The following is a 16,961-nucleotide window of genomic DNA, read 5'->3' on the forward strand; positions in this document are numbered from 1 at the left end:
CGAGTAAACCCTTTTTTAGGGGGCCAGGTAACCTAAAACGGGACGTGAAAGGGTTTAGGGTTTGATTAGGCGGACTGCTACCGCGGATCCCCCCAATCAAACCCTAAACCCTTTCCCTTGCTTCTCATTTGAAGGCGGCAAGACAAAAAGACACCCTAGAGGGGCCGAGTGAACCCTTTTTTGGGAGGCCGGGTAACCTAAAACGGGACGTGAAAGGGTTTAGGGTTTGATTAGGCGGACCGCTACCGCGGATCCCCCTAATCAAACCCTAAACCCTTTCCCTTGCTTCTCATTTGAAGGCGGCAAGACAAAAAGACACCCTAGAGGGGCCGAGTGAACCCTTTTTTGGGGGGGCGGGTATCCTAAAACGGACGTAAAGAGTTTAGGGTTTGATTAGGCGGACCGCTACCGCGGATCCCCCTAATCAAACCTTAAACCCTTTCCCTTGCTTCCCATTCGAAGGCGGCAAGTAAAAAAAGACACCCTAGAGGGGCCGAGTGAACCCTTTTTTGGGGGGCCGGGTATCCTAAAACGGGACGGAAAAGGGTTTAGGGTTTGATTAGGATCCCCCTAATCAAACCCTAAACCCTTTCCCTTGCTTCTCATTTGAAGGCGGCAAGACAAAAAGACACCCTAGAGGGGCCGAATGAACCCTTTTTTTGGGGGCCGGGTATCCTAAAACGGGACGGGAAAAGGTTTAGGGTGTGATTAGGCGGACCTCGACCGCGGATCCCCCTAATAAGAACCCTAAACCCTTTCCCTTGCTTCTCATTCGAAGGCGGCGAGACAAAAAGATACCCTAGAGGGCCGAGTGAACCCTTTTTTGGGGGCCGGGTATCCTAAAATGGGACGGGAAAGGGTTTAGGGTTTGATTAGGAGGATCCACGGTCCGCCTAATACAACCCTAAACCCTTTCCCTTACTTCTCATTTGAAGGCGGCAAGACAAAAAGACACCGTAGAGGGGCCGAGTGAACCCTTTTTTGGGGGGACGGGTATCCTAAAACGGGACAGGAAAGGGTTTAGGGTTTGATTAGGCGGACTGCTACCGCGGATCCCCGTAATCAAACTCTAAACCCTTTCCCTTGCTTCTCATTTGAAGGCGGCAAGACTAAAAGACACCCTAGAGGGGCCGAGTGAACCCTTTTTTGGGGGGCCGGGTAACCTAAAATGGGACGTGAAAGGGTTTAGGGTTTGATTAGGCGGACCGCTACCGCGGATCCCCCTAATCAAACCTTAAACCCTTTCCCTTGCTTCTCATTCGAAGGCGGCAAGACAAAAAGACACCCTAAAGGGGCAGAGTGAACCTTTTTTTGGGGGGCCGGGTATCCTAAAACGGGACGGGAACGGGTTTAGGGTTTGATTAGGCGGACCGCTACCACGGATCCCTCTAATCAAACCCTAAAACCTTTCCCTTGCTTCTCATTTGAAGGCGGCAAGAAAAAAAGACACCCTAGAGGGGCCGAGTGAACCCTTTTTTGGGGGGCCGGGTATCCTAAAACGGGACGTGAAAGGGTTTAGAGTTTTATTAGGCGGACCGCTACCGCGGATCCCCCTAATCAAACCCTAAACCCTTTCCCTTACTTCTCATTTAAAGGAGGCAAGACAAAAAGACACCCTAGAGGGGCCGAGTAAACCCTTTTTGGGGGGCCGGGTAACCTAAAACGGGACGGGAAAGGGTTTAGGGTTTGATTAGGCGGACCGCTACCGCGGATCCCCCCAATCAAACCCTAAACCCTTTCCCTTGCTTCTCATTTGAAGGCGGCAAGACAAAAAGACACCCTAGAGGGGCCGAGTGAACCCTTTTTGGGGGGCCGGGTAACCTAAAACGGGACGTGAAAGGGTTTAGGGTTTGATTAGGCGGACCGCTACCGTGGATCCCCTTAATCAAACCCTAAACCCTTTCCCTCGCTTCTCATTTGAAGGCGGCAAGACAAAAAGACACCCTAGAGGGGCCGAGTGAACCCTTTTTGGGGGCCGGGTATCCTAAAACGGGACGTAAAAGAGTTTAGGGTTTGATTAGGCGGACCGCTACCGCGGATCCCCCTAATCAAACCTAAAACCCTTTCCCTTGCTTCCCATTCGAAGGCGGCAAGTAAAAAAAGACACTCTAGAGGGGCCGAGTGAACCCTTTTTTGGGGGGCCGGGTATCCTAAAACGGGACGGGAAAGGGTTTAGGGTTTGATTAGGATCCCCCTAATCAAACCCTAAACCCTTTCCCTTGCTTCTCATTTGAAGGCGGCAAGACAAAAAGACACCCTAGAGGGGCCGAATGAACCCTTTTTTGGGGGGCCGGGTATCCTAAAACGGGACGGGAAAAGGTTTAGGGTGTGATTAGGCGGACCTCTACCGCGGATCCCCCTAATAAGAACCCTGAACCCTTTCCCTTGCTTCTCATTCGAAGGCGGCGAGACAAAAAGATACCCTAGAGGGCCGAGTGAACCCTTTTTTGGGGGCCGGGTATCCTAAAATGGGACGGGAAAGGGTTTAGGGTTTGATTAGGAGGATCCACGGTCCGCCTAATACAACCCTAAACCCTTTCCCTTGCTTCTCATTTGAAGGCGGCAAGACAAAAAGACACCCTAGAGGGGCCGAGTGAACCCTTTTTTGGGGGGACGGGTATCCTAAAACGGGACAGGAAAGGGTTTAGGGTTTGATTAGGCGGACTGCTACCGCGGATCCCCGTAATCAAACTCTAAACCCTTTCCCTTGCTTCTCATTTGAAGGCGGCAAGACTAAAAGACACCCTAGAGGGGCCGAGTGAACCCTTTTTTGGGGGGCCGGGTATCCTAAAACGGGACGTGAAAGGGTTTAGAGTTTTATTAGGCGGACCGCTACCGCGGATCCCCCTAATCAAACCCTAAACCCTTTCCCTTACTTCTCATTTAAAGGAGGCAAGACAAAAAGACACCCTAGAGGGGCCGAGTGAACCCTTTTTTGGGGGGCCGGGTAACCTAAAACGGGACGTGAAAGGGTTTAGGGTTTGATTAGGCGGACTGCTACCGCGGATCCCCCCAATCAAACCCTAAACCCTTTCCCTTGCTTCTCATTTGAAGGCGGCAAGACAAAAAGACACCCTAGAGGGGCCGAGTGAACCCTTTTTTGGGGGGCCGGGTAACCTAAAACGGGACGTGAAAGGGTTTAGGGTTTGATTAGGCGGACCGCTACCACGGATCCCCCTAATCAAACCCTAAACCCTTTCCCTTGCTTCTCATTTGAAGGCGGCAAGACAAAAAGACACCCTAGAGGGGCCGAGTGAACCCTTTTTTGGGGGGCCGGGTATCCTAAAACGGGACGTAAAAGAGTTTAGGGTTTGATTAGGCGGTTCGCTACCGCGGATCCCCCTAATCAAACCTTAAACCCTTTCCCTTGCTTCCCATTCGAAGGCGGCAAGTAAAAAAAGACACCCTAGAGGGGCCGAGTGAACCCTTTTTTGGGGGGCCGGGTATCCTAAAACGGGACGGAAAAGGGTTTAGGGTTTGATTAGGATCCCCCTAATCAAACCCTAAACCCTTTCCCTTGCTTCTCATTTGAAGGCGGCAAGACAAAAAGACACCCTAGAGGGGCCGAATGAACCCTTTTTTTGGGGGCCGGGTATCCTAAAACGGGACGGGAAAAGGTTTAGGGTGTGATTAGGCGGACCTCGACCGCGGATCCCCCTAATAAGAACCCTAAACCCTTTCCCTTGCTTCTCATTCGAAGGCGGCGAGACAAAAAGATACCCTAGAGGGCCGAGTGAACCCTTTTTTGGGGGCCGGGTATCCTAAAATGGGACGGGAAAGGGTTTAGGGTTTGATTAGGAGGATCCACGGTCCGCCTAATACAACCCTAAACCCTTTCCCTTGCTTCTCATTTGAAGGCGGCAAGACAAAAAGACACCGTAGAGGGGCCGAGTGAACCCTTTTTTGGGGGGACGGGTATCCTAAAACGGGACAGGAAAGGGTTTAGGGTTTGATTAGGCGGACTGCTACCGCGGATCCCCGTAATCAAACTCTAAACCCTTTCCCTTGCTTCTCATTTGAAGGCGGCAAGACTAAAAGACACCCTAGAGGGTCCGAGTGAACCCTTTTTTGGGGGGCCGGGTAACCTAAAATGGGACGTGAAAGGGTTTAGGGTTTGATTAGGCGGACCGCTACCGCGGATCCCCCTAATCAAACCTTAAACCCTTTCCCTTGCTTCTCATTCGAAGGCGGCAAGACAAAAAGACACCCTAAAGGGGCCGAGTGAACCTTTTTTTGGGGGGCCGGGTATCCTAAAACGGGACGGGAACGGGTTTAGGGTTTGATTAGGCGGACCGCTACCACGGATCCCTCTAATCAAACCCTAAAACCTTTCCCTTTCTTCTCATTTGAAGGCGGCAAGAAAAAAAGACACCCTAGAGGGGCCGAGTGAACCCTTTTTTGGGGGGCCGGGTATCCTAAAACGGGACGTGAAAGGGTTTAGAGTTTTATTAGGCGGACCGCTACCGCGGATCCCCCTAATAAAACCCTAAACCCTTTCCCTTACTTCTCATTTAAAGGAGGCAAGACAAAAAGACACCCTAGAGGGGCCGAGTAAACCCTTTTTTAGGGGGCCAGGTAACCTAAAACGGGACGTGAAAGGGTTTAGGGTTTGATTAGGCGGATCGCTACCGCGGATCCCCCTAATCAAACCCTAAACCCTTTCCCTCGCTTCTCATTTGAAGGCGGCAAGACAAAAAGACACCCTAGAGGGGCCGAGTGAACCCTTTTTTGGGGGGCCGGGTAACCTAAAACGGGACGTGAAAGGGTTTAGGGTTTGATTAGGCGGACCGCTACCGCGGATCCCCCTAATCAAACCCTAAACCCTTTCCCTTGCTTCTCATTTGAAGGCGGCAAGACAAAAAGACACCCTAGAGGGGCCGAGTGAACCCTTTTTTGGGGGGCCGGGTATCCTAAAACGGGACGTAAAAGAGTTTAGGGTTTGATTAGGCGGACCGCTACCGCGGATCCCCCTAATCAAACCTTAAACCCTTTCCCTTGCTTCCCATTCGAAGGCGGCAAGTAAAAAAAGACACCCTAGAGGGGCCGAGTGAACCCTTTTTTGGGGGGCCGGGTATCCTAAAACGGGACGGGAAAGGGTTTAGGGTTTGATTAGGATCCCCCTAATCAAACCCTAAACCCTTTCCCTTGCTTCTCATTTGAAGGCGGCAAGACAAAAAGACACCCTAGAGGGGCCGAATGAACCCTTTTTTTGGGGGCCGGGTATCCTAAAACGGGACGGGAAAAGGTTTAGGGTGTGATTAGGCGGACCTCTACCGCGGATCCCCCTAATAAGAACCCTAAACCCTTTCCCTTGCTTCTCATTCGAAGGCGGCGAGACAAAAAGATACCCTAGAGGGCCGAGTGAACCCTTTTTGGGGGGCCGGTATCCTAAAATGGGACGGGAAAGGGTTTAGGGTTTGATTAGGAGGATCCACGGTCCGCCTAATACAACCCTAAACCCTTTCCCTTGCTTCTCATTTGAAGGCGGCAAGACAAAAAGACACCCTAGAGGGGCCGAGTGAACCCTTTTTTGGGGGGACGGGTATCCTAAAACGGGACGGGAAAGGGTTTAGGGTTTGATTAGGCGGACTGCTACCGCGGATCCCCGTAATCAAACTCTAAACCCTTTCCCTTGCTTCTCATTTGAAGGCGGCAAGACTAAAAGACACCCTAGAGGGGCCGAGTAAACCCTTTTTCGGGGGGCCGGGTATCCTAAAACGGGACGGGAAAGGATTTAGGGTTTGATTAGGCAGACCGCTACCGCGGATCCTCCTAATCAAACTCTAAACCCTTTCCCTTGCTTCTCATTTGAAGGCGGCAAGATAAAAAGACACCCTAGAGGGGCCGAGTGAACCCTTTTTTGGGGGGGCCGGGTATCCTAAAACGGGACGGGAAATGGTTTAGGGTTTGATTAGGCCGACTACTAACACGGATCCTCCTAATCAAATCCGAAACCCTTTCCCTTTCCCTTGCTTCTCATTTGAAGGCGGCAAGACAAAAAGACACCCTAGAGGGGCCGAGTGAACCCTTTTTTGGGGGGCCGAGTAACCTAAAACGGGACGTGAAAGGTTTTAGGGTTTGATTAGGCGGACCACTACCGCGGATCCCCCTAATCAAACCCTAAACCCTTTCCCTTGCTTCTCATTTGAAGGCGGCAAGAAAAAAGACACCCTAGAGGGGCCGAGTGAACCCTTTTTTGGGGGGCCGGGTATCCTAAAACGGGACGTTAAAGGGTTTAGGGTTTTATGAGGCGGACCGCTACCGCGGATCCCCCTAATCAAACCCTAAACCCTTTCCCTTGCTTCTCATTCGAAGGCGGCAAGACAAAAAAACACCCTAGAGGGGCCGAGTGAACCCTTTTTTGGGGGGCCGGGTATCTTAAAACGGGACGGGAAAGGGTTTAGGGTTTGATTAGGTGGACCGCTACCGCGGATCCCCCTAATCAAACCTTAAACCCTTTCCCTTGCTTCTCATTCGAAGGCGGCAAGACAAAAAGACACCCTAGAGGGGCCGAGTGAACCATTTTTTGGGGGGCCGGGTATCCTAAAATGGGACGGGAAAGGGTTTAGGGTTTGATTAGGATCCCCCTAATCAAACCCTAAACCCTTTCCCTTGCTTCTCATTTGAAGGCGGCAAGACAAAAAGACACCCTAGAGGGTCCGAGTAAACCCTTTTTCGGGGGGCCGGGTATCCTAAAACGGGACGGGAAAGGATTTAGGGTTTGATTTGGCAGACCGCTACCACGGATCCCCCTAATCAAACTCTAAACCCTTTCCCTTGGTTCTCATTTGAAGGCGGCAAGAAAAAAAGCCACCCTAGAGGGCCCGAGTGAACCCTTTTTTGGGGGAGGGAGGGCCGGGTATCCTAAAACGGGACGGGAAATGGTTTAGGGTTTGATTAGGCCGACTACTACCACGGATCCCCCTAATCAAATCCTAAACCCTTTCCCTTTCCCTTGCTTCTCATTTGAAGGCGGCAAGACAAAAAGACACCCTAGAGGGGCCGAGTGAACCCTTTTTTGGGGGGCGGGGTAACCTAAAACGGGACGTGAAAGGGTTTAGGGTTTGATTAGGCGGACCGCTACCGCGGATCCCCCTAATCAAACCCTAAACCCTTTCCCTTGCTTCTCATTTGAAGGCGGCAAGACAAAAAGACACCCTAGAGGGGCCGAGTGAACCCTTTTTTGGGGGGACGGGTATCCTAAAACGGGACAAGAAAGGGTTTAGGGTTTGATTAGGCGGACTGCTATCGCGGATCCCCGTAATCAAACTCTAAACCCTTTCCCTTGCTTCTCATTTGAAAGCGGCAAGACTAAAAGACACCCTAGAGGGGCCGAGTAAACCCTTTTTCGGGGGGCCGGGTATCCTAAAACGGGACGGGAAAGGATTTAGGGTTTGATTAGGCAGACCGCTACCGCGGATCCTCCTAATCAAACTCTAAACCCTTTCCCTTGCTTCTCATTTGAAGGCGGCAAGATAAAAAGACACCCTAGAGGGGCCGAGTGAACCCTTTTTTGGGGGGGCCGGGTATCCTAAAACGGGACGGGAAATGGTTTAGGGTTTGATTAGGCCGACTACTACCACGGATCCCCCTAATCAAATCCTAAACCCTTTCCCTTTCCCTTGCTTCTCATTTGAAGGCGGCAAGACAAAAAGACACCCTAGAGGGGCCGAGTGAACCCTTTTTTGGGGGGCCGGGTAACCTAAAACGGGACGTGAAAGGGTTTAGGGTTTGATTAGGCGGACCGCTACCGCGGATCCCCCTAATCAAACCCTAAACCCTTTCCCTTGCTTCTCATTTGAAGGCGGCAAGACAAAAAGACACCCTAGAGGGGCCGAGTGAACCCTTTTTTGGGGGGACGGGTATCCTAAAACGGGACAAGAAACGGTTTAGGGTTTGATTAGGCGGACTGCTATCGCGGATCCCCGTAATCAAACTCTAAACCCTTTCCCTTGCTTCTCATTTGAAAGCGGCAAGACTAAAAGACACCCTAGAGGGGCCGAGTAAACCCTTTTTCGGGGGGCCGGGTATCCTAAAACGGGACGGGAAAGGATTTAGGGTTTGATTAGGCAGACCACTACATGCGATCCTCCTAATCAAACTCTAAACCCTTTCCCTTGCTTCTCATTTGAAGGCGGCAAGATAAAAAGACACCCTAGAGGGGCCGAGTGAACCCTTTTTTGGGGGGGCCGGGTATCCTAAAATGGGACGGGAATTGGTTTAGGGTTTGATTAGGCCGACTACTACCACGGATCCCCCTAATCAAATCCTAAACCCTTTCCCTTTCCCTTGCTTCTCATTTGAAGGCGGCAAGACAAAAAGACACCCTAGAGGGGCCGAGTGAACCCTTTTTTGGGGGGCCGGGTAACCTAAAACGGGACGTGAAAGGGTTTAGGGTTTGATTAAGCGGACCGCTACCGCGGATCCCCCTAATCAAACCCTAAACCCTTTCCCTTGCTTCTCATTTGAAGGCGGCAAGACAAAAAGACACCCTAGAGGGGCCGAGTGAACCCTTTTTTGGGGGGACGGGTATCCTAAAACGGGACAAGAAAGGGTTTAGGGTTTGATTAGGCGGACTGCTACCGCGGATCCCCGTAATCAAACTCTAAACCCTTTCCCTTGCTTCTCATTTGAAAGCGGCAAGACTAAAAGACACCCTAGAGGGGCCGAGTAAACCCTTTTTTTGGGGGGCGGGTATCCTAAAACGGGACGGGAAAGGATTTAGGGTTTGATTAGGCAGACCGCTACATGCGGATCCTCCTAATCAAACTCTAAACCCTTTCCCTTGCTTCTCATTTGAAGGCGGCAAGATAAAAAGACACCCTAGAGGGGCCGAGTGAACCCTTTTTTGGGGGGCCGGGTATCCTAAAACGGGACGGGAAATGGTTTAGGGTTTGATTAGGCCGACTACTACCACGGATCCCCCTAATCAAATCCTAAACCCTTTCCCTTTCCCTTGCTTCTCATTTGAAGGCGGCAAGACAAAAAGACACCCTAGAGGGGCCGAGGAACCCTTTTTTGGGGGGCCGAGTAACCTAAAACGGGACGTGAAAGGGTTTAGGGTTTGATTAGGCGGACCACTACCGCGGATCCCCCTAACCAAACCCTAAACCCTTTCCCTTGCTTCTCATTTGAAGGCGGCAAGAAAAAAAGACACCCTAGAGGGGCCGAGTGAACCCTTTTTTGGGGGGCCGGGTATCCTAAAACGGGACGTTAAAGGGTTTAGGGTTTTATGAGGTGGACCGCTACCGCGGATCCCCCTAATCAAACCCTAAACCCTTTCCCTTGCTTCTCATTCGAAGGCGGCAAGACAAAAAGACACCCTAGAGGGGCCGAGTGAACCCTTTTTTGGGGGGCCGGGTATCTTAAAACGGGACGGGAAAGGGTTTAGGGTTTGATTAGGTGGACCGCTACCGTGGATCCCCCTAATCAAACCTTAAACCCTTTCCCTTGCTTCTCATTCGAAGGCGGCAAGACAAAAAGACACCCTAGAGGGGCCGAGTGAACCCTTTTTTGGGGGGCCGGGTATCCTAAAATGGGACGGGAAAGGGTTTAGGGTTTGATTAGGATCCCCCTAATCAAACCCTAAACCCTTTCCCTTGCTTCTCATTTGAAGGCGGCAAGACAAAAAGACACCCTAGAGGGGCCGAGTAAACCCTTTTTCGGGGGGCCGGGTATCCTAAAACGGGACGGGAAAGGATTTAGGGTTTGATTTGGCAGACCGCTACCACGGATCCCCCTAATCAAACTCTAAACCCTTTCCCTTGCTTCTCATTTGAAGGCGGCAAGACAAAAAGCCACCCTAGTGGGGCCGAGTGAACCCTCTTTTGGGGGGGGAGGCGGGTATCCTAAAACGGGACGGGAAATGGTTTAGGGTTTGATTAGGCCGACTACTACCACGGATCCCCCTAATCAAATCCTAAACCTAAACCCTTTCCCTTGCTTCTCATTTGAAGGCGGCAAGACAAAAAGACACCCTAGAGGGGCCGAGTGAACCCTTTTTTGGGGGGCCGGGTAACCTAAAACGGGTCGTGAAAGGGTTTAGGGTTTGATTAGGCGGACCGCTACCGCGGATCCCCCTAATCAAACCCTAAACCCTTTCCCTTGCTTCTCATTCGAAGGCGGCGAGACAAAAAGACACCCTAGAGGGGCCGAGAGAACCTTTTTTCGGGGGGCCGGGTATCCTAAAACGGGACGGGAACGGGTTTAGGGTTTGATTAGGAGGATCGACGGTCCGCCTAATACAACCCTAAACCCTTTCCCTTGCTTCTCATTTGAAGGCGGCAAGACAAAAAGACACCCTAGAGGGGCCGAGTAAACCCTTTTTCGGGGGGCCGGGTATCCTAAAACGGGACGGGAAAGGATTTAGGGTTTGATTTGGCAGACCGCTACCACAGATCCCCCTAATCAAACTCTAAACCCTTTCCCTTGCTTCTCATTTGAAGGCGGCAAGACAAAAAGACACCCTAGAGGGGCCGAGTGAACCCTTTTTTGGGGGGACGGGTATCCTAAAACGGGACAAGAAAGGGTTTAGGGTTTGATTAGGCGGACTGCTACCGCGGATCCCCGTAATCAAACTCTAAACCCATTCCCTTGCTTCTCATTTGAAAGCGGCAAGACTAAAAGACACCCTAGAGGGGCCGAGTGAACCCTTTTTTGGGGGGACGGGTATCCTAAAACGGGACAAGAAAGGGTTTAGGGTTTGATTAGGCGGACTGCTACCGCGGATCCCCGTAATCAAACTCTAAACCCTTTCCCTTGCTTCTCATTTGAAAGCGGCAAGACTAAAAGACACCCTAGAGGGGCCGAGTAAACCCTTTTTCGGGGGGGCGGGTATCCTAAAACGGGACGGGAAAGGATTTAGGGTTTGATTAGGCAGACCGCTACCGCGGATCCTCCTAATCAAACTCTAAACCCTTTCCCTTGCTTCTCATTTGAAGGCGGCAAGATAAAAAGACACCCTAGAGGGGCCGAGTGAACCCTTTTTTGGGGGGGCCGGGTATCCTAAAACGGGACGGGAAATGGTTTAGGGTTTATTTAGGCCGACTACTACCACGGATCCCCCTAATCAAATCCTAAACCCTTTCCCTTTCCCTTGCTTCTCATTTGAAGGCGGCAAGACAAAAAGACACCCTAGAGGGGCCGAGTGAACCCTTTTTTGGGGGGCCGAGTAACCTAAAACGGGACGTGAAAGGGTTTAGGGTTTGATTAGGCGGACCACTACCGCGGATCCCCCTAACCAAACCCTAAACCCTTTCCCTTGCTTCTCATTTGAAGGCGGCAAGAAAAAAAGACACCCTAGAGGGGCCGAGTGAACCCTTTTTTGGGGGGCCGGGTATCCTAAAACGGGACGTTAAAGGGTTTAGGGTTTTATGAGGTGGACCGCTACCGCGGATCCCCCTAATCAAACCCTAAACCCTTTCCCTTGCTTCTCATTCGAAGGCGGCAAGACAAAAAGACACCCTAGAGGGGCCGAGTGAACCCTTTTTTGGGGGGCCGGGTATCTTAAAACGGGACGGGAAAGGGTTTAGGGTTTGATTAGGTGGACCGCTACCGTGGATCCCCCTAATCAAACCTTAAACCCTTTCCCTTGCTTCTCATTCGAAGGCGGCAAGACAAAAAGACACCCTAGAGGGGCCGAGTGAACCCTTTTTTGGGGGGCCGGGTATCCTAAAATGGGACGGGAAAGGGTTTAGGGTTTGATTAGGATCCCCCTAATCAAACCCTAAACCCTTTCCCTTGCTTCTCATTTGAAGGCGGCAAGACAAAAAGACACCCTAGAGGGGCCGAGTAAACCCTTTTTCGGGGGGCCGGGTATCCTAAAACGGGACGGGAAAGGATTTAGGGTTTGATTTGGCAGACCGCTACCACGGATCCCCCTAATCAAACTCTAAACCCTTTCCCTTGCTTCTCATTTGAAGGCGGCAAGACAAAAAGCCACCCTAGAGGGGCCGAGTGAACCCTCTTTTGGGGGGGGGGGGGGAGGCGGGTATCCTAAAACGGGACGGGAAATGGTTTAGGGTTTGATTAGGCCGACTACTACCACGGATCCCCCTAATCAAATCCTAAACCTAAACCCTTTCCCTTGCTTCTCATTTGAAGGCGGCAAGACAAAAAGACACCCTAGAGGGGCCGAGTGAACCCTTTTTTGGGGGGCCGGGTAACCTAAAACGGGTCGTGAAAGGGTTTAGGGTTTGATTAGGCGGACCGCTACCGCGGATCCCCCTAATCAAACCCTAAACCCTTTCCCTTGCTTCTCATTCGAAGGCGGCGAGACAAAAAGACACCCTAGAGGGGCCGAGTGAACCTTTTTTCGAGGGGCCGGGTATCCTAAAACGGGACGGGAACGGGTTTAGGGTTTGATTAGGAGGATCGACGGTCCGCCTAATACAACCCTAAACCCTTTCCCTTGCTTCTCATTTGAAGGCGGCAAGACAAAAAGACACCCTAGAGGGGCCGAGTAAACCCTTTTTCGGGGGGCCGGGTATCCTAAAACGGGACGGGAAAGGATTTAGGGTTTGATTTGGCGGACCGCTACCGCGGATCCCCTAATCAAACTCTAAACCCTTTCCCTTGCTTCTCATTTGAAGGCGGCAAGACAAAAAGCCACCCTAGAGGGGCCGAGTGAACCCTCTTTTGGGGGGGGGGGGGGCGGCGGGTATCCTAAAACGGGACGGGAAATGGTTTAGGGTTTGATTAGGCCGACTACTACCACGGATCCCCCTAATCAAATCCTAAACCTAAACCCTTTCCCTTGCTTCTCATTTGAAGGCGGCAAGACAAAAAGACACCCTAGAGGGGCCGAGTGAACCCTTTTTTGGGGGGCCGGGTAACCTAAAACGGGTCGTGAAAGGGTTTAGGGTTTGATTAGGCGGACCGCTACCGCGGATCCCCCTAATCAAACCCTAAACCCTTTCCCTTGCTTCTCATTCGAAGGCGGCGAGACAAAAAGACACCCTAGAGGGGCCGAGTGAACCTTTTTTCGGGGGGCCGGGTATCCTAAAACGGGACGGGAACGGGTTTAGGGTTTGATTAGGAGGATCCACGGTCCGCCTAATACAACCCTAAACCCTTTCCCTTGCTTCTCATTTGAAGGCGGCAAGACAAAAAGACACCCTAGAGGGGCCGAGTGAACCCTTTTTTGGGGGGACGGGTATCCTAAAACGGGACAAGAAAGGGTTTAGGGTTTGATTAGGCGGTCTGCTACCGCGGATCCCCGTAATCAAACTCTAAACCCTTTCCCTTGCTTCTCATTTGAAGGCGGCAAGACTAAAAGACACCCTAGAGGGGCCGAGTAAACCCTTTTTCGGGGGGCCGGGTATCCTAAAACGGGACGGGAAAGGATTTAGGGTTTGATTAGGCAGACCGCTACCGCGGATCCTCCTAATCAAACTCTAAACCCTTTCCCTTGCTTCTCATTTAAAGGCGGCAAGATAAAAAGACACCCTAGAGGGGCCGAGTGAACTCTTTTTTGGGGGGGCCGGGTATCTTAAAACGGGACGGGAAATGGTTTAGGGTTTGAGTAGGCCGACTACTACCACGGATCCCCCTAATCAAATCCTAAACCCTTTCCCTTTCCCTTGCTTCTCATTTGAAGGCGGCAAGACAAAAAGACACCCTAGAGGGGCCGAGTGAACCCTTTTTTGGGGGGCCGAGTAACCTAAAACGGGACGTGAAAGGGTTTAGGGTTTGATTAGGCGGACCACTACCGCGGATCCCCCTAATCAAACCCTAAACCCTTTCCCTTGCTTCTCATTTGAAGGCGGCAAGAAAAAAAGACACCCTAGAGGGGCCGAGTGAACCCTTTTTTGGGGGGACGGGTATCCTAAAACGGGACGTTAAAGGGTTTAGGGTTTTATGAGGCGGACCGCTACCGCGGATCCCCCTAATCAAACCCTAAACCCTTTCCCTTGCTTCTCATTCGAAGGCGGCAAGACAAAAAGACACCCTAGAGGGGCCGAGTGAACCCTTTTTTGGGGGGCCGGGTATCTTAAAACGGGACGGGAAAGGGTTTAGGGTTTGATTAGGTGGACCGCTACCGCGGATCCCCCTAATCAAACCTTAAACCCTTTCCCTTGCTTCTCGTTCGAAGGCGACAAGACAAAAAGACACCCTAGAGGGGCCGAGTGAACCCTTTTTTGGGGGGCCGGGTATCCTAAAATGGGACGGGAAAGGGTTTAGGGTTTGATTAGGATCCCCCTAATCAAACCCTAAACCCTTTCCCTTGCTTCTCATTTGATGGCGGCAAGACAAAAAGACACCCTAGAGGGGCCGAGTAAACCCTTTTTCGGGGGGCCGGGTATCCTAAAACGGGACGGGAAAGGATTTAGGGTTTGATTTGGCAGACCGCTACCACGGATCCCCCTAATCAAACTCTAAACCCTTTCCCTTGGTTCTCATTTGAAGGCGGCAAGACAAAAAGCCACCCTAGATGGGCCGAGTGAACCCTTTTTTGGGGGGGCCGGGTATCCTAAAACGGGACGGGAAATGGTTTAGGGTTTGATTAGGCCGACTACTAACACGGATCCCCCTAATCAAATCCTAAACCCTTTCCCTTTCCCTTGCTTCTCATTTGAAGGCGGCAAGACAAAAAGACACCCTAGAGGGGCCGAGTGAACCTTTTTTCGGGGGGCCGGGTATCCTAAAACGGGACGGGAACGGGTTTAGGGTTTGATTAGGCGGACCGCTACCACGGATCCCCCTAATCAAACCCTAAACCCTTTCCCTTGCTTCTCATTTGAAGGCGGCAAGAAAAAAAGACACCCTAGAGGGGCCGAGTGAACCCTTTTTTGGGGGGCCGGGTATCCTAAAACGGGACGTGAAAGGGTTTAGGGTTTGATTAGGCGGACCGCTACCGCGGATCCCTCTAATCAAACCCTAAACCATTTCCCTTGCTTCTCATTCGAAGGCAGCAAGACAAAAAGACACCCTAGAGGGGCCGAGTGAACCCTTTTTTGGGGGGCCGAGTATCCTAAAACGGGACGGGAAAGGGTTTAGAGTTTGATTAGGCGGACCGCTACCGCGGATCCCCCTAATCAAACCCTAAACCCTTTCCCTTGCTTCTCATTCGAATGCGGCAAGACAAAAAGACACCCTAGAGGGGCCGAGTGAAACCTTTTTTGGGGGGTGGGTATCCTAAAACGGGACGGGAAAAGGTTTAGGGTATGATTAGGCGGACCGCTACCACGGATCCTCCTAATAAAACCCTAAACCCTTTCCCTTGTTTCTCATTCGAAGGCGGCAAGACAAAAATATACCCTATAGGGGCCGAGTAAACCCTTTTTTGGGGGCCGGGTATCCTAAAATGGGACGGGAAAGGGTTTAGGGTTTGATTAGGAGGATCCACGGTCCACCTAATCAAACCATAAACCCTTTCCCTTGCTTCTCATTTGAAGGCGGCAAGACAAAAAGACACCCTAGAGGGGCCGAATGAACCCTTTTTTGGGGGGCCGGGTATCCCAAAACGGGACGGGAAGGGGTTTAGTGTTTGATTAGGCGGACCGCTACCGTGGATCCCCGTAATCAAACTCTAAACCCTTTCCCTTCCTTCTCATTTGAAGGCGGCAAGACAAAAAGACACCTTAGAGGGGCCGAGTGAACCTTTTTTCGGGGGGCCGGGTATCCTAAAACGGGACGGGAACGGTTTTAGGGTTTGATTAGGCTGACCGCTACCGCGGATCCCCCTAATAAAACCCTAAACCCTTTTCCTTGCTTCTCATTTGAAGGCGGCAAGAAAAAAAGACACCCTAGAGGGGCCGAGTGAACCCTTTTTTGGGGGGCCGGGTATCCTAAAACGGGACGTGAAAGGATTTAGGGTTTGATTAGGCGGACCGCTACCGCGGATCACCCTAATCAAACCCTAAACCCTTTCCCTTGCTTCTCATTCGAAGGCGGCAAGACAAAAAGACACCCTAGAGGGGCCGAGTGAACCCTTTTTTGGGGGGCCGGGTATCCTAAAACGGGACGGGAAAGGGTTTAGGGTTTGATTAGGCTGACCGCTACCGCGGATCCCCCTAATCAAACCCCAAACTCTTTCCCTTGCTTCTCATTCGAAGACGGCAAGACAAAAAGACACCCTAGATGGGCCGAGTGAACACTTTTTGGGGGGACCGGGTATCCTAAAATGGGACGGGAAAGGGTTTAGGGTTTGATTAGGATCCCCCTAATCAAACCCTAAACCCTTTCCCTTACTTCTCATTCGAAGGCGGCAAGACAAAAAGACACCCTAGAGGGCCGAGTGAACCTTTTTTGGGGGGACCACGTATCCTAAAACGGGACGGGAAAGGGTTTAGGGCTTGATTAGGATCCCCCTAATCAAACCCTAAACCCTTTCTTTTTCTTCTCATTAGAAGTCGGCAAGACCAAAAGACACCCTAGAGAGGCCGAGTGAACCCTTTTTGGGTGGACCGGGTATCCTAAAACGGGACGTGAAAGGGTTTAGGGTTTGATTAGGCGGACTTCTACCGTAGATCCCCCTAATCAAACCCTAAACCTTTTCCCTTGCTTCTTATTTGAAGGCAGCAAGACAAAAAGACACCCTAGAGGGGCCGAGTGAACCCTTTTTTGGGGGGGCGGGTATCCTAAAATGGGACGGGAAAGGGTTTAGGTTTTGATTAGGCGGACCACTACCGCGGATCCCTCTAATCAAACCCTAAACCCTTTCCCTTGCTTCTCATTCGAAGGCGGCAAGACAATAAGACACTCTAGAGGGCCGAGTGAACCCTTTTTGGGGGGACCGGGTATCCTAAAACGTGACGGGAAAGGGTTTAGGGTTTTGATTAGGCGGACCGCTACCGCGGATCCGGCTAATCAAACCCTAAACCCTTTCCCTTGATTCTCATTCGAAGGCGGAAAGACAAAAAGACACCCTAGAGGGGCCGAGTGAACCCTTTTGGGGGATGGGATTATAACTAGGGGGCTGAGTATCCTAAAACGGGACGGGGAAGGATTTATGGTTGGAT

Source organism: Silene latifolia, chromosome Y, assembly GCF_048544455.1.
Source record: "Silene latifolia isolate original U9 population chromosome Y, ASM4854445v1, whole genome shotgun sequence".
NCBI classification, from domain to species: Eukaryota; Viridiplantae; Streptophyta; class Magnoliopsida; order Caryophyllales; family Caryophyllaceae; genus Silene; species Silene latifolia.